Source organism: Halichoerus grypus, chromosome 3, assembly GCF_964656455.1.
Source record: "Halichoerus grypus chromosome 3, mHalGry1.hap1.1, whole genome shotgun sequence".
NCBI lineage: Eukaryota > Metazoa > Chordata > Mammalia > Carnivora > Phocidae > Halichoerus > Halichoerus grypus.
Genome location: NC_135714.1, coordinates 50,400,255 through 50,422,479, shown reverse-complemented (window position 1 = coordinate 50,422,479; position 22,225 = coordinate 50,400,255).

The following is a 22,225-nucleotide window of genomic DNA, read 5'->3' as shown; positions in this document are numbered from 1 at the left end:
TTTTATAACTGGAAGTTTGTACCTCAATCCATTTCATCTATTTTGCCTATCCCCACCATCCACCTCCCCTCTGGCAACCACCAGTTTGTCCTCTGTATTTAGTCTATTTGCTTTGTTTTTCATATATATATATATATATATATATATATATTTTTTTTTTTTAAGTAGTCTCCATGCCCAGCATGGAGCCCAACACAAAGCTCAAATTCACCAACCTGAGATCAAGACCTTAGCTGATATCAAGAGTTGGACTCAACTGACTGAGTCACCCAGGTGCCTGTTTGGTTTTTTAGACTCCACATATAAGTGAACCATATGGTATTTGTCTTTCTTCATCTGACTTATTTCACTTAGCATAAGACACACAGTGTCAATCCATATTGTTGCAAATGGCAAGATTGCACCTAAATTCATAAAGCAAATAATAGAAGACATAAAGAGAGAAACTGATGGTAACACAGTAATAGTAGGAAACTTCAACACTCCATTTCCATCAATGGATAGATCATCCAGACAGAAATCAATAAGGAAACAATGTCATTGAATGACATATTGGATGAGATGGACATAACAGATATATACGGAATATTCCATCCCCAAACAACAGAATACACACTCTTTTCAAGTGCACATGGAACATTCTCTAGAATAGGTCATATACTAGGACACAAAATAAGCCTCCATAAATTTAAGAAGTTTGAAATCATAGTCTGCATCTTTTTCCAATCACAACAGTGTAAAACTAGAAATAAATTACAAGAAAAAAATGAAAAAACACAAACACATGGAAACTGAACAACATAATACTAAACAACAATGAAGCACTCAAAAATATAAAAAATACATGAAGACAAATGAAAATGAAATATATATAAATATATATGTATATACATATGTGTGTATACACACACACACATGCACCACATCTTCTTTACCCATTCAACTATTGATGAACACCTGGGTTGCTTCCATATCTTAGCTATTGTAAATAATGTTACAATAAACATAGGGGTCATATATCCTTTTGAATTAGTGTTTCCATTTTCTTTTTTTTTTTTTTTAAAGTGGATTTTTTTTTTTTTTTAAGATTTTATTTATTTGTGAGAGAGACAATGAGAGACAGAGAGCATGAGAGGGAGGAGGGTCAGAGGGAGAAGCAGACTCCCCGCTGAGCAGGGAGCCCGATGTGGGACTCGATCCTGGGACCCTGGGATCATGACCTGAGCTGAAGGCAGTCGCTTAACCAACTGAGCCACCCAGGCACCCTAGTGTTTTCATTTTCTTTGGGTAAATACCTAGTAGTGGAATTACTGGATCATATGGTATTTCTATTTTTAAATTTTGAGGGACATCATACTGTTTTCCAGTGTCTGCACCAATTACATTCCCTCTTACAGGGCATAAAGTTTCCCTTTTCTCCATATACTCACCAATACTTGTTATTTCTTGTCTTTTTGGTAATAGCCATTCTAACAGGTATAAGGTGATATTTCTTTGTGGTTTTGATTTGCATTTACCTGGTGATTAGTGATGTTGAGCATCTTTTCAAATGTCTATTGTTCACCTGTATGTCTTCTTTGAAAAAATAACTACTTAGGTCCTCTGCCCATGTTAATCAGATTTTTTTTTTTTTTTTTTTTTGGTATTGACTTGTGTAAGTTCTTAATATACTTTGGATATTAGCCACTACCATTTACCATTTCCCCATTGTATATTCTTGCTTCCTTTGTCATAGATGAATTGACCATTGACCCCAGGGCCCTCTATTGTGTTTCATTGATCCATGTGATGAAACATGGTTTGTAGGCCCCAGAAATGTAACCCAAAATTACAGAGTTAATTTGGAATCAAACTTTTTCTCCATCATTCATTTAATTATGAATATTTTTCCAAAAATATTTATCAGGCAACTACTTCATTCTGGGAATTTTGCTAGGCCATTAGGGATACAATGTTCAAAAAGTATATTCTTACTCCCAAAAAGCAGGGGGAAGGATGTAATGGTTGCAGGTAAATGCAATACAAATAATGTGTTGTGATGAGCCTATGCACAGAACATCTGGGAGCACAGTAAGAAAGCCATTTAGCCAGTCTTCTTGCTACCTACATAGAAGTTCCATGAGAAGTGATTGCTAAGTAAAAGTGAGCAAGACCTAAGTAGAAAAGCATGCAGTTGTGTTTCAGAAGGAGGGAAACGATGAAGGAAATCCCAGACAGAGAAAGGACCCACATACCAAAAGGTGAAAGAGGACACAGCTTGTTATGGAAAAAAAAACAAAAAAACATTATCCGGTATGTAGATACCTCAAGAAAAAGTATGATTTATCAATTAAGGTAATCAAGTAGTGAAGGGTGGTCTTTTTTGGCCAAGGGATTTGGATATTATTTAAGGCTTTAGTGTTTGTGCTTTGGAAGTAGTTGTTGATGATAATTAAACTCTTAACAACGTTAAAAGGGAGAAATGCTAAGTTGACTTTTCAATGGGAGAAGAAACAAGAAAAAAATTCCTATTTGTTGTCAAGTGTATATATAATTATTTTCTTTTTAAATAATGGTTTATATTTGGCCAAATAGTCACATAATGATGTTTTTCCCTTCCTTCCTTCCTTCCTTCCTTCCTTCCTTCCTTCCTTCCTTCCTCTCTTCCTTTCTTTCTTTCTTTCTTCTTCTTTCTTTCTTCTTCTTCTTTCTTTCTTTCTTTCTTTCTTTCTTTCTTTCTTTCTTTCTTTCTTTCTTTCTTTCTTTCTTTTTTTCTTTCTTTCCTTCCTTCCTTCTTTCTTTCTTTCTTTCTTTCTTTCTTTCTTTCTTTCTTTCCTTCTTTCTTCCTTCCTTCCTTCCTTCCATCCTTTTTCTTTTTCTTTCTTTCTTTCTTTCTTTCTTTCTTTCTTTCTTTCTTTCTTTCTTTCTTTCTTTCTTTCTTTTCTTTCTTTCATTATACAATAAGCTTCAGAGAACTTATTAGGGTTTTTACTAGATTTTTAGTATCTTACCCAGCTCTGCACGCATATATACGTATATCATTATTTCAATTAAAAAAAAATTTAATCATGAGGTCACTGACGTAGGGTAGTTTACTCAATTCAGTGTTATGTCATTGTACTGAATCTTAGTCATTCTTTTTATAAATTCATGATACTCCTCCTAAATCCCTACAAAGAAAAATACACATGATTAACAGAAAGACCTTCAAGTCATGTACTTCTGACTAAATGTAACTTCATATTTCTTAATGAAAATCAGCACATTGGCCAACTGCTGCATGAGTCCTAAGAATAATAGAAATATTTTAATCCAATAGGCAGAGATAAGCAGAATTAAATGCCTGAACTATTAACAAATAATAAGCTGAGTACTATTAAACAGACTATATTTCCTCCGAATTCCAAACTGCAAATCATATGGAATCATTTTATATAATACATATTCATATTTTTAAAATGCTACAATAAAATTTTAACATAAAATGCAAATAAAATGCTCTCTCATGTTGAAGAGTTATATTTCAGTTTTTTTATATTTTATATTTCAGTTACATTTTATATCTCAGTTACATATATCTAATTTTATATTTTATATTAATTTTATATTTTATTTTTATATTTCAGTTATATATACCTAAAATAAATTTTTAAAGAGTGCCTTGTGTAAGTGGTAGCCTCCCTTAAGAGTTTTATCAAATAAGCTATGTATAGTAACGAAGCAGCTTTGTGATTCCAAAGTACTTTATTTATTTATTTATTTATTTTCAAAGTACTTTATTCTGCGCATAGAGTTTCATTTTGTCTTTTGTAAATTAATGAACAGCTCTGACTTCCTACTGAGCCCTAAGAAATCTCTTGCTTCCTCTGCAAATTGTATTTGCCACTAGATGACTTATTTTAAAAGTTTTGTTTTGGTAATCATCTTTTACTCTGTATGGAAAGGATGATGATTTCATAATCTATAAATTTTAAATGAATATTTTAACAAAGAACATAGATCATTTTTCCTTTGATTACCAGAAGCTTTGCATCCAAACTTGTTTGTGCAATCTACCTCAAATATGTGAGAGAAATCATCTGTCATTTTCTAGCTTAAGTATATGGGTATATGTCTCAATATAAAATAGCAAAATCACTATGTACAAGGTAAAGTTTTTTTTTTTTTTTTGCCCTTAAGGAATAATATTGTAAATAAATTAAGTTTTATTATAGATATTTGTAATATTGACACAGGGACCATGGGAACAAGCCCCAAGTGAAAAACCTTATGCACTTGGGTTACTTCCTGTTGGCTATTATTGCTAAGCCACATTCTTCCCGAGCAGAACCAAGATGTGGCTCAACATACAAGCCGGACCTAAAACAACCACAGCAACCATACCCTGTTGATGCATCAGTGAACAGAGGCTCCACAAACATGAAAGATGTCAGCTCCCAAAGCACCAATGAGCTGCCAGAGTTGCCGCCAATATCGACCAATCAAGATGAGGCACTTTTCTATTTCTTATTAGCATAAACGACCTAAGTGAGGACATCCCACGTGAACTTTCTTTGTATAAGTAGGGCCTCCTTCCCCTTTGCTGGGGAAGCCAGGTTAACTGCTCTCTATTGGTGCTGTGTCTCCCTTCAGATGGAGATGTAGCCCCAATAAAGCCTTGCCTGTGCCTTTCACTTTTGGGTCCAGCCTCATTTCTATCCTTGGGCAAAAATGTGACTCCAGTAACAATATGGTTAGTTCTATATTAGTTACAAAAAAATAAAATAAATTTTTATACCTCTGGTAATAATGTAATTTGTCAATACTGAAATTTCTAAAATATTAAAATTGAATTAGCAGTATAAAATATACAAAAATGAAATTTCTGTGAAAAACCATAGTTATAAATAGGAAAAACATATGCTTTCTCTTTATTTTGTGTGACTTTTTTTCAAGATTTTTTTTTTTTTTTTTTTTTTGATTTGAGAGAGGGAGAGAGAGAAAGCACAAGCTGGGGGGAGGGACAGAGGGGGAGGGACACGCAGACTCTCTGCTGAGTGGGGAGCCTGAGGGGCTCCACCCCAGGACCCTGAGATCATGACTTGAGCTGAAGTCAGACACTTAACTGAGCCGCCCAGGCGCCCCTGTGCAATTTCTTAGATTCATTCCTGTAGCCCAAATTTTGGATTCAGATCATATAGTGATATATTAGATATTATGACAAGTTGCGTTATGAAAAATAATCTGAGAACCTTACATGTCATTTATGTATCAAAGAGATCAACAAAAATAAATAATTATCTTTGTTTATAATATATGCAGCCCAGTAATGGTTATACTTTCAAGTGTACAAACATTATCAACTACCTGTTGGCCCTATTTGGATTATTACTATTTAAATGTATTAAATTTAAAGATATTTAATTATGCCTTCTTTATATTTTTATTATATTCCTTTTTTATATTAACTGTCAACCTCTAAACAGTATATTGCCCAAGATTCAGCTCAAATCTTTCTTTGTAAAAAGTCAAGGCAGAACCTAGCAGCAGGGTTTTTATGTCTTTCTGGTTTTTGTAGTCAAGCCATCTTAACTGGTTATGCAATTGAAAACCATCAGTAAATGTACCTATCCTGGGGTTTCTCAGGGGAATTTCAAATTTTATACATAACTTAGTGAATCTGAATGTCTGAATTTTAGGTAAGAATCAAAGTCATATATCAAAACATTCCCAGAATTAAGATTAGAGCATTTTCAGTCTAAGCATAAATTATACTACATGGTGTTCTCTTGTTGTCCAAGGAAGTGTCTTCAAATCAATTAATTCTTGTTGCTTATCCAGTCTTAAATTCTAGTCTCCTTGGTTAAATACTGGATCAGAACTAGAGTGAGGTTAGTGAGATGCCTAAGGTGCAAAATGTAAGGAAGTACTTATTCTAAGCATCTTTCAATATTAACCAGTTCTTTGCATATGTCAAGCAAATACCGTTTTTTTGTATACACACACACACATATACATATTTTATATTTATTTATTATTACATATTTATTCATAATAATTCTGATACATAAGTATATTATCACCTACACTTTCCTGTTGTCATAAAGAAGTAAGTAATACGGCCAAGGCCCCATGGCTAATATGTTACACAGCTGAGAACTGTTAAACAAACAAACAAAAAAATATGACACCTGTTAAAGATGAAAAGGAGGTTTTTATTTAAAGGTAACTATTACACTGGAGATTGAAATAGAGGAGAGAAATCAAGCTCAACTCTAAATATAACAAGGGCAAATAAGATTTTTTTAAAGATTTTATTTATTTATTTGAGACAGAGAGAAAGTAAGAGAGAGAGCACAAGAGAAGGGAGGGACCAGGAGAGAAGGAGGTTTCCCACTGATTGGGGAGCCTGACATAGGGCTTAATTTGAGGACCCTGAGATCATGGCCTGAGCCAAAGTCAGATGCTCAACTGACTGAGACACCCATGTGCCCTGGAAAGGTAAGAATGTATAGCAAAGCAACAGGGTGGAGATCAGTGGATGGAAAATTGCTAAGAGGAAAGAAACATTAAGGGTAAAAAGGATTCTAGCTAAACTTAGTTGACAGAATTTTTGCTGAAGGCAGACCAGGGTGATACGATATTGAGAATAAGGGACAAGGAATTTGTTTGGGTATTAATGGTAGAGGTATTTCCCTAAACTGATTTAGTAGAATTTTTGCTAAAATTCTTGCTAAAACAAAGCAGAAAGATCAGGCATAATGGGAAAGTACTCAGAGGAGTCTGACTAGAGTTTGGTCTAGGATTGACTGTCTCCAACAAAACTGGTGAAAATTATTAAAAAAACAAAAACAAAAACAGAAAAAAAGCCAACCAATCAACCAAACAACAACACTCAAATCCTCTGGAAACAGTACTAAAAGTGAACAGCAAATGAAAAAACATGTATCAAAAAACGCTAAGAAAACAGTAAAAAAGATGAGAGTCAGTGAAATTTGAGCCAAGACTGCACCCTCCACTCCCTTTATGCCTCAGTAATGTGCAGATCTTCCTCCAGACTGCTGTATCCAAGAACACCGGACTCCCTCTTTCCCTAGTTCCCAGCCAGAGTGCTTTCTGCCTGTGAGGAGCAGAACTTCAGCATTTGTCATCCTATTCCCTGCCACCTGTTGCTGAGGTGAAGTCCAGGCAAGTCAGGTGAACAGGCAGGAGCTCATTTCTTTGCCCAACACCCACTCCTGTAGTGAAAGCTCTACCTTGGGTGTGGCATGCTGAGAATACTGTGGTTCCAGTAGCCTTCCTCCAGCTCATGAGATGGGGATTCCATGCCAGGAGAGGCTAGCCTAGAGTACCCCACACCCGCGTCTCCACTGAATGCTAAGGACTTAAAGGGGAATGTGACACAAGAAGAAGCTTGCCATTTCTCCACCCCCAGCCTTTATCTTAGGTAGGAGTAAATGTACCCATATACATGCAATGGGAGTGCCAGAAAGAAAGGAGCAAGAGAAAGGAGAAGAAAGATTGTTCAAATTAAAAATGGCTGAAAATTGACTAAATTTATTTTAAAAAAAATCTACACATCCAGAAAGCTCAATGACCTCCAAGTAGACCTATGCAAAGAAATCCACAAGTAGATATATCATAGTAAAATGTTGAAATTCAAAAACAAGTAGAAAATCTTGAAAACAGCAAGAGGAAAAAGGATGTATCACTTACAAGGGACTCCAATAAGATAAACAGCTGACTTTTCTATAAAAACAACAGAGGTCAGAAGACAGTAGGATAACATATTCAAAATCTCAAAGGAAAAAAAATTGTCAACAGAGAAGTCTATATCCATCAAACCTATCTTCCAAAAGAAAAGGAAAAATAAAATCCCAGATAACCGAGGGAGTTTACTGCTAGAGACAAATTTTACAAGAAATATTAAATGAAGTTATTCAGGCTGAAAGCAAGTGACCCCAGATAGTAATCTGAATATAAACAAAAAAATAGAGCATTGGTAAATTTAATTATTTGATTGTTTAAAAAAAAAAAAACACTTTAGGGTGCGTGGGTGGCTCAGTCGTTAAGCGTCTGCCTTTGGCTCAGGTCATGATCCAAGGGTCCTGGGATCGAGTCCCACATCGGGCTCCCTCCTTCGGGGGAAGCCTGCTTCTCCCTCTCCCACTCCCACTGCTTATGTTCCTGCTCTCACTATCTCTGTCTCTGTCAAATAAATAAATAAAATCTTTATTAAAAAAATAAATAAATAAAATAAAATAAAAAAATAAAAAAACACTTTAAGTGTATATTTTCTCCTTACCTGATTTTAAAAAATATATAATAAAATAATATGCATATAATGTATCATTGGGCATATAATACATAGAATTTTAATATATGTGTAACATATTTACCAATAATAGCACAAAGAAGTTGGGTGGGAGCAAAACTGTAATGGGCTAAGAAAATATGTACAGATAGTAAAGTAATAAGTATAATAATATATTATTGGTTTTGGAACCTTAATACATTTGATAGGTATAAAAATAATACTAGAAAACATGGGGAGAGAAGATAGAAGATAGAGCTACATAGGAGTAGCAGCATTTCTATACATCACCAGGACTAAGCCTCTGTAAATATGAATCTAATTTTAATAAGTTATGATGGATAAGATAGAGTCTAGACCATCCTCTAAAAAAAAAAAAAAAAACTCTCAAAAAATAAACTGTTTTTCAAATCATTAATGAAATTAAAATGCTATATTAGAAAATATTTACTTAATGGAAAAAAGACAGCAAAGGAGGAATAGAAAAACAAAGACATGACACATGTTTAAGACAAAAAGTAAAATGGCAGACATAAATCCAGTTGTATCAATGACAATATTAAAAGTGAATAGACTTAAAATTCCAGTCGAAAGGTACAGACTATCAGACTAAAAACAATGATCCAACTATGTCTTATCTACAGGAGACACACTTTACATTTAGAGATACAAATAGATTGTAAGTAAAACAAAACAAACAAACAAACAAAAAAACATGTATCTTGCAAGTAGCAACCATAGGAAAGCTGCAGTAGTTATATTAAAATCAGAATAATTTAGATTTGTAAAACAAATGAAATTGTTACTAGAGCTCAAGGGACATTTTACAATGATAAAAGAGTCAATCCATCAGAAAAATATAAATAAATAAATATATATATATATATATATATATATATATATATATATATATATACAAATACATGTATATATATATATATTTGCACGTAGTTCACCCAAGTACATGAAGCAAAAATTGACAGGTAAATGCAGAAATAGCTCACCAGTAATAGTTGGAGACTTTACTATCCCACTTTTCAATAATCAATGGAACTAGGCAAAATATCAGTAAGACTTGAAAAACATTATAAACCAGCTAGACCCAAAAGATATGTTTAGAATACTTTACCCAACAATACCAGAATATGTACTCCAGGATAGACTACATATCCAATAAAAAAAGCTCGATAAATTTGAAAGGATTGAAATCATACAGAATGTTCTCCAAATATAATGGAATTAAATTAGAAATCAATAGCAGGAAAATATTTGAGTTACTCACAAATATTTGGAAATTAACAATATAAATAAGTGATTATTCAGAGACATACAAAAGAGAAATCAAGATACTTTGAGATGAATGAAATGAAGATGTGACATAAAAAAGTTATGGGACGAAACTAAAACAATGCTTGAAGGCAAATTTATGACTGTAATTGCCACTATTAAGAAAAAAGAATGGGAGTGCCTGGGTGGCTCAGTTAGTTAACCACAGGACTCTGGATTTTGGCTCAGGTCATGATCTCAGGGTCCGGGGATCAGGCCTGCATCAGGCTCTGTGCTCTGCAGGGAATCTGCTTGGGATTCTCTTCCTCTCCCTCCACCCCACCCCCTGCACTCTCTCTCTCTCTAAAATAAATAAAGAAAAAAAGAATGAAAATAACCTATCTTCCTCCATAAGATATCAGAAAAAGAAGAGAAAACCAAACCAAAATTAAGTAAATTTTGTAAGTAAGTAAAGTAAGTAAAAGGAAGTTAAATAATAAAATTAGAGCAGAAATTAATGAAATACAGAATTGTTTTTTAAATAGAGAAAAATAAAGAATACCAAAAACTAGTTCTTTCCAAAAATCAAACAAAATTGACAAACCTTTAGCTAGATTGACCATGAAAAAAGAAACTCAAATTAATTGTATCAGAAATATATCAATAGATAAAAAAAGTGACAAAATCCAACATCCTTTTGTGATAAAACCATTAACAAACTAGGCATAGAAGAGAACTTCTTCAACCAGATCACAACCAGAAAAATAACCACAGGTAACATCATAATTAATAGTGAAAGCCTTGATACTTTTTCTCTAAGATCAAGAACGAGACAACAATATCCACTCACTACTTCTATATTAACATTGTATTGACAATTCTATCCAGGGAAATTACACAATAAAGAGAAATAAATGAAACCAGATTGGAAAGGAAAAAATATAAAAAGACTTCTATTCACAGATGACATTATCTTACATATAGATAAACCTAAGAAATTCACTAAAACCTATTAAATTAATAAATGCATTAAGTAAGATTGCAGGATGCAAGATGAATACACAAAAATCAATTGTATTTCTACATACTTCTAATAAATCCAAAAATAAAGCCAACAATTCCTTTCACAATATCATAAAAATTGAACACGTTAAAATAAATTTAAAAGGGCACCTGGGTGGCTCAGTCAGTCAAGCGTCTTCCTTCAGCTCAGTTCATGATCTCAGGTCCTGGGAATCCCACGCTGAGCTTTCTACTCAGCAGGAAGTCTGCTTCTCCCTGTTCCTCTGTGATCTCTCTGGCTTACTCTCAAATAAATAAAATCTTTAAAAATAAATAAAATAAAATAAAATAAAATAAAATAAATTTAACAAAAAAATGAAAAACATATCCTGAAAAGTATAAAACATTGTTGAAAGGAGTTAGATATAAATAAATGAAAACTATCCAATGTTTATGGATCAAAAGACAACATTTTTAAGATGGAAATATTCCCAAGGTTATATACAGATTCAGTATAATTCCTGTGAAAATTCTAGCCGACTTCTTTGTAGAAATTGAAGATCTGATTTAAAATTCATATGAGGGCGCCTGGGTGGCTCAGTTGGTTAAGCGACTGCCTTCGGCTCAGGTCATGATCCTGGAGTCCCGGGATCGAGTCCCGCATCGGGCTCCCTGCTCAGCGGGGAGTCTGCTTCCCCCTCTGACCCTCCTCCCTCTCATGCTCTCTGTCTCTCATTCTCTCTCTCTCAAATAAATAAAATCTTTAAAAAAAAAAAAATAAATAAATAAAATAAAATAAAATAAAATAAAATAAAATAAAATAAAATAAAATTCATATGGAACTTCAAAGGACCCAGGAAACTGAAAAGTTTCTGAAAAGAACAAAGTAGGACTTGCACTTTCCAATTTCAAAACTTATTAAAGCAACAGTAATCAAGAACATGTGCTACTGGCACAAAGATAGATATATAAACCAAAAAGAATCCATAAATAGACCAATACATCTATTGTCAACTGATTTTTGACAAGAGTGCCAAGACCATTCACTGGGAAAAAATAGTGCTTCACTACATGGTGCTTAGACAATTGGATATCCAAATACAGAAGAAAAACACTGGGCCCTTACTTTACACCATGTACAAAGAATAACTAAAAATGGATCAAAGATTTTAAGAACTAAAACTATAAACTTCTTAGAAGAAAATATAAAGGTAATTAAATCTTTATAAACTTGAAGTTAGCAAAGGATTCTTAGATATGACAGTAAAAGCACAAACAATAAAAGTTAGATAAACTAGATTACATCAAAATTAGAAAATTTGTGCTGCAAAGGGCACCTAAAGAAAGTCCACAAATTAGGAGAAAATATTTGAAAATCATTTATTTGATAAGGGACTTATATCTAGAACATATACAAACAACTCTTACAATTCAATAACAAATTTTTTTTTTTTTAAATGGGCAAGGAGTATGAATAGACGTTTCTCCAAGAAAAATTGTATATAAAAGGCCATAAGCAACTTAAAAAATCTTTGACATCATTGGTCATCAGGAAAATGCAAAGCAAAACCTCAACGACATACCACTTCATACACAGTAGGATAACTGCAATAAAAAATGTCAGATATCAAGTGTTGACAAGGAGGTAGAGAAATCAGAACACATACACTGTTAGAAGTGTAACATGGTACCGCTGCTTTGGAAAACAGTCTGGCATTTCCTCAAATGATGAAATGTAGAGTTACCATATGACCCAGTATTATACCCCTAATATATACCTTAATATATACCAAAGAGAAATAAAAGCATCCAATCACACAAGATAGCATCCTTGTGTTTATAGCCTCCTTATTTTTATAGCCTCCTTATTGATAATAGCCAAAGGATGGAAAATCCCAAATGTCCATCAAGAGACAAATGAATTAAAAAAAAGTGGCATATCCATATAATGGATTATTATTCAGAAAATAGATTAATGATTGCTTAAGGCTGGGGAGTTAGAAGTGGGGGTGGGAGGAGAGGACAAAGGATAGGATAGCTAAACAATATAAAATTTGTTTTGGGTTGATGAAAATGTTCTAAAATTGACTGTGGTGATGGTGCAGATATCTGCATATTCTAAAAAGCACTGAATTGCATGATTTAAATAGATAAATTACATGATATGTCAATCGTATCTCAATAAAGCAGTTAAAAAAAAAAAATAAACCAACCTATCCTTGGTGGCTTTGAAGACACAGAAAGAGGTGATGAGCCAAGGGCTGTGAGTGGCCTTCAACAGGTGGGAAAGGCAAAGAAACAGCTTCTTCATTAGGGCCACCAGAGACTTACACCAACTCTGCCTACAATTTGATTTCAGGCAAGTGAGACCCATTTTGGACTTCTGACCTACAGAACTGTAAGATAGCAAATTTATGTTATTTCAAGCCAGTAAATTTGGCTTGAACAATCAATAAGAAACTAATACCATGAGAGACTATGGACTCTGAGAAACAAACTGAGGGTTCTAGAGGGGGAGGTGGGGTGATGGGTTAGCCTGGTGATGGGAATTAAAGAGGGCACGTACTGAATGGAGCACTGGGTGTTATACGCAAACAGTAAATCATGGAACACTACATCAAAAACTAATGATGTAATGTATGGTGATTAACATAACAATAATTTTTTTTAAAAAAGAAATGAATACACTGTATCTAGGCTAATATGACACAATTGTAGTCATTTAGTTAACAAAGTTTCCCATAGATTCACACACAATGGATTCCTCCAATACAGAGGGTATTTTTTACTGAAATAAAAAGGGGAAATGGTGGTCAGGCAAAAGTTCTATAAGAGTCATCATTTTAAAATAATATAAAATTATTTAAAATAATATAAGTAATGGTGAAAAGAGTATTTGCATCACATGAAGCATCAAACCCCAAATCGTTTAATTGATACCACTGATCTTTGTAGCATAAATAAAATCAATAAGCAATGCATTTAATGCATTCTTTTTACCTCTTACTTATTGATTTTACCAAAGCAAAAAATTTTACTTCATTCTCTTTAAAACTTCATTAAAAAAAATATTTTGGGTAGCTATTATGTTTATCTAAGTTATAAAATTTAAGGGTCATTTTCTTTTCTGTTACCAATTAATGAAAAATTAAAAGGCAAAAACTCTATTAAGCACATTCTCTTTCCTGGAGGGGGGAAAGATGGCGGAGGAGTAGGGGACCCTACTTCAAATGGTCCCCGGAATTGAGCTGGATATCTACCAGACCACTCTGAGCACCCACGAAACCAGCCTGAGATGTAAGAAGATCTGGATCTCTACAAACAGAATATCGCAGGTGGTTGGTTTTGAGGTACAAAGCGGAGAGCCGTGATTCTGCGGGCAGATATCGGAGGATAAACAGCAGTGGGAGGGTGCCTGGACATGGGAATCCTACACCACCGGTGAGTGACAGCCTTGTGTGCTACGGGCAGGCACAGACTCGCAGACTGGTAACGTCGGGAAAGGACTTTAGGGCAGCCCCCGGGGTGGAGGACCAGACCGGCGGGGTCGCGCGCACACGAACCACAGCCGCCCGGACAGAAACCCGGAGCGACGGTCGCGCGCACGCGAACTGCAGCCTCCGAGATGGAAACCTGGTGCACTGGGGTCCCGCCGGTGAACTGCAACCCCCGGGGGTGGAAACCCCCAGCGGCGGAGTCCCGCACACGCGAACTGCAGTCCCCAGGACAGGACCCCAAGCAGCGGAGTCGTGAGTGCACATGCGGGAACTGGGAGCGGCTGGTGGTTTTAGAAGCACAAAGGGCAGAGACGTGCCCCGACCTGGAGGCAGGACTGGGAGCGCTGTGGAGGGGTGCACAACCCAGGACGCTGCAGTTTATAGCAGCACGGACAGAAACGGAGACGGTGTGGCCTGGAGAGCTCACTGAAGAACAGACTGAGGTCTCTCTGCTCTGAGGCAGAGGGTTGGAAAGGGTCTCTTCTGCTCTGACTTGCGGAAGAGACGTGGAAAGCCGCCAGGGAAAGGCGCCAGAGAACAAAAGCCCCAAAGACTGATTCCCACTGAGCCCATCCGCCTCCACAGGGGCGCAGGGCAACTCCGCCCAAACAGGGTTGCCTGAGTAACAGCGAGGCAGGCCCCTCCCGCAGAAGACAGGCTGGGAAAACAAGAGGCCAACAACCCTAAGGTCCCAAGAAAACAGGTGCATCTTGCTTGGGTTCTGGTCAATAATTTGGACTCTATACATTCCCTCAAACACCCATCAACAGAATGACTAGGAGGAGGAGCCCCCAAAACAGAAAAGACTCAGAGATTATGACTTATGCTGCAGATTTACAAATGGATGCAGATATAACCAAGATGTCGGAGATGGAATTCAGGCTAGCAATTGTGAAGACAATGGCTAGAATGGAGAAATCAATTAATGGCAACATAGAGTCTCTAAGGGCAGAAATGAAAGCTGAATTGGCAGAACTTAAAAATGCTGTCAATGAGATCCAATCCAATCTAGATAATCTAACAGCTAGGGTAACTGAGACAGAAGAGAGAATAAGCGATCTGGAAGACAGTATAATAGATAAAAAGGGAAAAGAGGAGGCCAGGGAAAAACAACTCAGAATCCATGAAAATAGAATCAGAGAAATAAGTGACACCATGAAGCATTCCAATGTCAGAATAATTGGAATCCCGGAGGGAGTAGAGAGAGAGAGAGGGCTAGAAGATGTATTTGAGCAAATCGTAGCTGAGAACTTCCCTAATCTGAGGAATGAAACAAACATTTGAGTCCTAGAGGCAGAGAGGACCCCTCCTAAGATCAAGGAAAACAGGCTAACACCCTGGCATGTAATAGTAAAATTTGCAAATCTTAGAACCAAGGAAACCATCTTAAGGGCAGTTAGGGGGAAGAGATTCCTTACGTACAGAGGGAGGAACATCAGAATAACGTCAGGCCTATCCACAGAGACCTCGCAAGCCAGAAAGGCCTGGCAAGACATATTCAGGGCACTAAATGAGAAGAATATGCAGCCAAGAATACTTTATCCGGCAAGGCTTTCATTTAGAATGGATGGAGAGATGCAGAGCTTCCACGACCGGCAGAAGTTGAAAGAATATGTGACCACTAAGCCGGCCCTGCAAGAAATATTAAGGGGGGTTCTATAAAAGGAGAAAGACCCCAAGAGTGATCTACAACAGAAATTTACAGGGACAATCTATAAAAACAACGTCTTCACAGGCAACATGATGACAATTAATTCATATCTTTCAATAATCACTCTCAACGGGAATGGCCTAAACGCTCCCACAAAACGGCACAGGGTTGCAGATTGGATAGAGACAGGACCCATCCATATGCTGTCTACAAGAGACTTATTTTGAACCTAAAGATACATCCAGACTGAAAGTGAAGGGATGGAGATCTATCTTCCATGCCAGCGGACCTCAAAAGAAAGCTGGGGTAGCAATTCTTATATCAGACAAATTAGATTTTAAACTAAAGTCTGTAATAAGAGACACAGAAGGACACTATATTATTCTTAAAGGGTCTATCCAACAAGAAGATCTAACAATTGTAAATATCTATGCCCCCAACATGGGAGCAGCCATCTACATAAACCAACTGTTAACCAAAATAAAGAGTCATATTGATAACAATACGTTAATTGTAGGAGACCTCAATACTCCACTCTCAGCAATGGACAGATCATCTAAGCAGAAAATCACAAGGAAACAAGAGCTTTGAATGATACATTGGACCAGATGGACCTCATAGATATTTACAGAACATTCCACCCTGAAACAACAGAATACTCATTCTTCTCGAGCGCACATGGAACTTTCTCCAGAATAGACCACATACTGGGTCACAAATCAGGTCTCAACCGATACCAAAAGATTGAGATTATTCCCTGCATATTCTCAGACCACAATGCTCTAAAACTGGAACTCAATCACAAGAAAAAAATTGACAGAAATTCAAACACTTGGAAGCTAAAGACCACTCTGCTCAAGAATGTTTGGGTCAACCAAGAAATCAAAGAAGAACTTAAACAATTCATGGAAATCAATGAAAATGAAAACACATTGGTCCAAAACCTGTGGGATACTGCAAAGGCGTTCCTAAGGGGGAAATACATAGCCATCCAAGCCTCACTCAAAAAAATAGAAAAATTCCGAATTCACCAACTAACTCTACACCTTAAAGAACTAGAGAAAAAGCAAAAAATGATACCTAAGCCACGCATTAGAAGAGAAATAATTAAAATTAGAGCAGAAATCAATGAATTAGAAACCAGAAACACAGTAGATCAGATCAATGAAACTAGAAGTTGGTTCTTTTTAAGAATTAATAAGATTGATAAACCACTGGCCAGACTTATCCAAAAGAAGAGAGAAAGGACCCAAATTAATAAAATTATGAATGAAAGGGGAGAGATCATGACCAACACCAAGGAAATAGAAACAATTATTAGAAATTATTATCAACAATTATATGCCAATAAACTGAGCAATCTGGATGAAATGGAGGCCTTCCTGGAAACCTATAAGCTGCCAAGACTGAAACAGGAAGAAATGGACAACCTGAATAGGCCAATAACCAGTAATGAGATTGAAGCAGTGATCAAAAACCTCCCAAAAAACAAGAGTCCAGGGCCTGATGGATTCCCTGGGGAATTCTACCAAATATTCAAAGAAGAAATAATACCTATTCTCCTGAAGCTATTTCAAAAAATAGAAACAGAAGGAAAACTTCCAAACTCATTCTATGAGGCCAGCATTACCTTAATCCACAAACCAGGCAAGGACCCCATCAAAAAGGAGAATTTCAGACCGATATCCCTGATGAATATGGATTCCAAAATCCTCAACAAAATCCTAGCTAATAGGATCCAACAATACATCAAAAGGATCATCCACCACGACGAAGTGGGATTTATCCCCGGGATGCAAGGGTGGTTCAACATTCGCAAATCAATCAATGTGATAGAACACATTAATAAGAGGAGGGAGAAGAACCATATGGTCCTCTCAATTGATGCAGAAAAAGCATTTGACAAAATACAACATCCTTTCCTGATTAAAACTCTCCAGAGGATAGGGATAGAGGAAACATCCCTCAAGCTCATAAAATCCATCTATGAAAAACCCACAGTGAATATCATCCTCAATGGGGAAAAGCTGAGAGCCTTTCCCTTAAGATCAGGAACACGTCAAGGGTGCCCACTCTCACCACTGTTGTTCAACATAGTACTAGAAGTCCTAGCAACAGCAATCAGACAACAAAAAGAAATAAAAGGTATTCAAATTGGCAACGAAGAAGTCAAACTCTCTCTTTTCACAGACGACATGATACTTTATGTGGAAAACCCAAAAGACTCCACCCCCAAATTACTAGAACTCATCCAGCAATTCAGTAATGTGGCAGGATACAAAATCAATGCACAGAAATCAGTTGCTTTCTTATACATTAACAACGCAACTGTTGAAAGAGAAATTAAAGAAACGATTCCATTTACAATAGCACCAAAAACCATAAGATACCTCGGAATAAACCTAACCAAAGAGGCAAAGGATCTATACTCTAGGAACTACAAAACACTCATGAAAGAAATTGAAGAAGACACAAAAAGATGGAAAAACAGTGCATGCTCATGGATTGGAAGAATAAACATTGTTAAAATGTCTATGCTACCCAGAGCTATCTATTCCTTCAATGCCATCCCGATCAAAATTCCAATGACATTTTTCAAAATGCTGCAACAAACAATCCTAAAATTTGTATGGAATCAGAAAAGACCCCGAATCGCCAAGGAGATGTTGAAAAAGAAAAACAAAGCAGGGGGCATCACGTTCCCCGATTTCAAGCTATATTACAAAGCAGTGATCACCAAGACAACATGGTACTGGCACAAAAACAGACATACAGACCAATGGAACAGAATAGAGAACCCAGATATGGACCCTCAACTCTATGGTCAAATAATCTTTGACAAAGCAGGAAAAAACATGCAATGGAAAAAAGACAGTCTCTTCAATAAATGGTGCTGGGAAAATTGGACAGCCACATGCAGAAGAATGAAACTCGACCATTCTCTAACACCATTCACAAAGATAAACTCAAAGTGGATGAAAGACCTCAATGTGAGACAGGAATCCATCAAAATCCTAGAGGAGAACATAGGCAGTAACCTCTTTGACATCGGCCACAGCAACTTCTTTCAAGATTCATCTCCAAAAGCTAGGGAAACAAAAGCAAAAATGAACTTTTGGGACTTCATCAAGATAAAAAGCTTCTGCACAGCAAAGGAAACAGTCAACAAAACAAAGAGGCAACCCACAGAATGGGAGAAGATATTTGCAAATGACACTACAGATAAAGGGCTGGTATCCAAAATCTATAAAGAACTTCTAAAACTCAACACCCAAAAAACAAATAATCAAGTCAAAAAGTGGGCAGAAGAGATGAACAGACACTTCTCTGAAGAAGACATACAAATGGCTAACAGACACATGAAAAGATGTTCATCATCATTACCATCAGGGAAATCCAAATCAAAACCACACTGAGATACCACCTTACACCAGTTAGAATGGCAAAAATGGACAGGGAAAGAAACAACAAATGTTGGAGAGGTTGTGGAGAAAGGGGAACCCTCTTACACTGTTGGTGGGAATGCAAGTTGGTACAGCCACTTTGGAAAACAGTGTGGAGGTTCCTCAAAAATTTAAAAATAGAGCTACCCTATGACCCAGCAATTGCACTCCTGGGTATTTACCCCAAAGACACAGATGTAGTGAAAAGAAGGGCCATATGCACCCCAATGTTCATAGCAGCAATGTCTGCAATAGCCAAACTGTGGAAAGAGCCGAGATGCCCTTCAACAGATGAATGGATAAAGAAGATGTGGTCCATATATACAATGGAATATTACTCAGCCATCAGAAAAGATGAATACCCAACTTTTACATCAACATGGATGGGACTGCAGGAGATTATGCTAAGTGAAATGAGTCAAGCAGAGAAAGTCAATTATCATATGATTTCACTTATTTGTGGAACATAAGGAATAACATGGAGGACATTAAGAGAAGGAAGGGAAAAATGGGTGGAGGGAATTGGAGGGAGAGATGAACCATGAGAGACTATGGACCTGAGAAACAAACAGGGTTTTAGAGGGGAAGGGGGAAGGGGGGATTGGTTAGCCCGGTGATGGGTATTAAGGAGGGCACGTACTGCATGGAGCACTGGGTGTTATACAAAAACAATGGATCGTGGATCACTACATCAAAAACTAATGATGCATTGTATGGTGACTAACATAATGTAATAAAATTAAAAAAAAAAAAAAGAATATTCTCTTTCCTTTTTACATGAAACTTTCTTTAAAATACTACCATATCATACACTAGTAATAAAGTTAGAAGCACTTAGCTAATCTTGTTTTCACCAAATGAAGATAAATATTAAAAAATTAAATACAAAATTAAAATTTAAGTATGTTTCTTCATAATGTTTATTATAATAATTTTGTGCATCATAAAAAAATAACAATATAATGGTTCTAATTAAATGCGATCTATCCTATTCAATTTTTTATGTATTCTGTAACCTTTTACACGACAATAGAAAGAAAAAGCTTATTTCTTCTCAATTCTTGTTTATGTGAAAACTTTGATACTTTACACTTTTTCTGTGGAGAGGTTAGGTGGGTCAACTTAGAAACTGCTGTCTAAAAGTTGATTCTGACAATTGAGTAGAGGGCATGGAATATTAATTTATTTGCATGAGATTTTAATGTTTCCCTGAAAAGGATGTACTGGCATTTATTTATTAGTGAATAGTATTAACAAACAAAACAAAACAAAACAAAACAAAAAAACAAAAAACCCAAAAACTAAAACAAAAAAAACCTCTTGAAACTATGTTTCAATATGAAAAAAAAAACCTATTATTTATTCTGAAGGGTTTCTAAATTACATTTTAGCTTTTGATATGCTATGTGCAAGTTAATTCCCAGATAATGACTCTGAAAATTCTCCAAATGCATTTTTGAAACAAAGTAATAAAGAACATCTGAGGAAGATTTATGATCTTTTAAAAATGTTGATTTTTATATACAGAGACTAAAAGAATATTGAATATAGTGAATTTTCTTTGGTTTCTAATTAATGTTAATAAAAAAATGACATCTCTGAGTAAGATACTACACCTAATACCTCCCTCATTGTTCATTTGGTGGAATAGCTTGAGTGTGCAATCATTTTTATCCCTCTCAGTGGTGATTAAAGGCCATTCAAACCTAATCTTTGTCACTCCACACTTCTTTCAGTCTTAGTTTTCTCTTAGCTAGAGTTAGACCTGTACCTGACAAGCTATATTAAGAGCTATTAAATGTCCATAGAGGCTATCTACTATGAGCCCTGAGATTCCCTGCTAGTTCTTGCTGACTACACTAAGAATGCAAGGCCCTTACTGCTCATTTACTGGACCATTTTTCAGTGTTAGGTTTGCAACAAACAGCCTTGAGGGATGAGGCTGTGTCCCTCTGGATAGAGAACAGGCTTGTTTCTACTCACTGTAAAATCAGAGAATGCCCCAGTGCAGTCAGTGTTCCTTTCTTGTAGAGGCATCCTTCATAGGTCACTTTAATCCCTGTGGAGCTTGGGGCAAAGGGGAATTGACACAAACTAAAAGGAAGTTTTACCATGAATAATAAAGTCCTTTGTCCCTGGATTTAGGAGTCTCGTGTCTTCTGCTAGCACCCATGAAGCAGTCAGAGGCTGGCTTAAAAACTGGTGAGTAGAGTGAAATTGTAGACTATTCATAAGTTAATATTAAGAAGGAGTTTCAAATAGTCTTACGCTACTACAACTGGGGACCAAAGCAAAGAATTGTAAGTGTTTGGAATTTAAGCTTCTAAAAGTAGATTTTCCAGGAACTTACCTTTGTTACCCTGATAATGTCTACTTTCTGATATTTGTCATTTCTCCCCAGTTCTGTTAACACTTTGAGATTTAGACACTGGAAACTTGTGTAAAGCAGAGACTTAACTAAATTCCACTTTCTTGATGCATGACTGTGATCCTTGTTTCTCAAGATTCATTATACCAATTCCCTTTACCTAACATAGAATTGACATGCCCAATTAAAAAAGAAAATAAAAACTTTATTAGATCTAATAATTGTTATCCTTCCATAGATTGCAGATCAGTCTCACATTCTTGAATTAGAAAGCCTAGAATTTTGGAGAATGCTGCTATTCCTTTTTTTAATCAGAATGTTATGGGATCACTATATCTCTACAGTTTGTCATATTTTACATTTTTTCATTCCTCTCTAGCTGTGCATCTGTACACTTTTATTCCAACTATGGTACATGATAAATACCATTAACTATCCTTACATCATCAAGAAATAATTCTCAAACAGTTTCTTGTCTCCTCCTCAGCTCATTTGCATGAAATTTACATAATATGCCCTTAAAATATGGAGCTAAATTCAGTCATTAAAGACATATTTTCTGAGCCCTTAAATACTTATTAGAAAATTAAAATTGTATTTTATTCTTGAGAAGTTTCTAGTCAGTCCTTTGATAAAATCCAGACTGTCTTTTGAGAAGAAGTGACAGGTAAGAAGGAAAAAGCTAAATAATGGGGGGGTACCTGGGTGGCTCAATCGGTTAGGCAT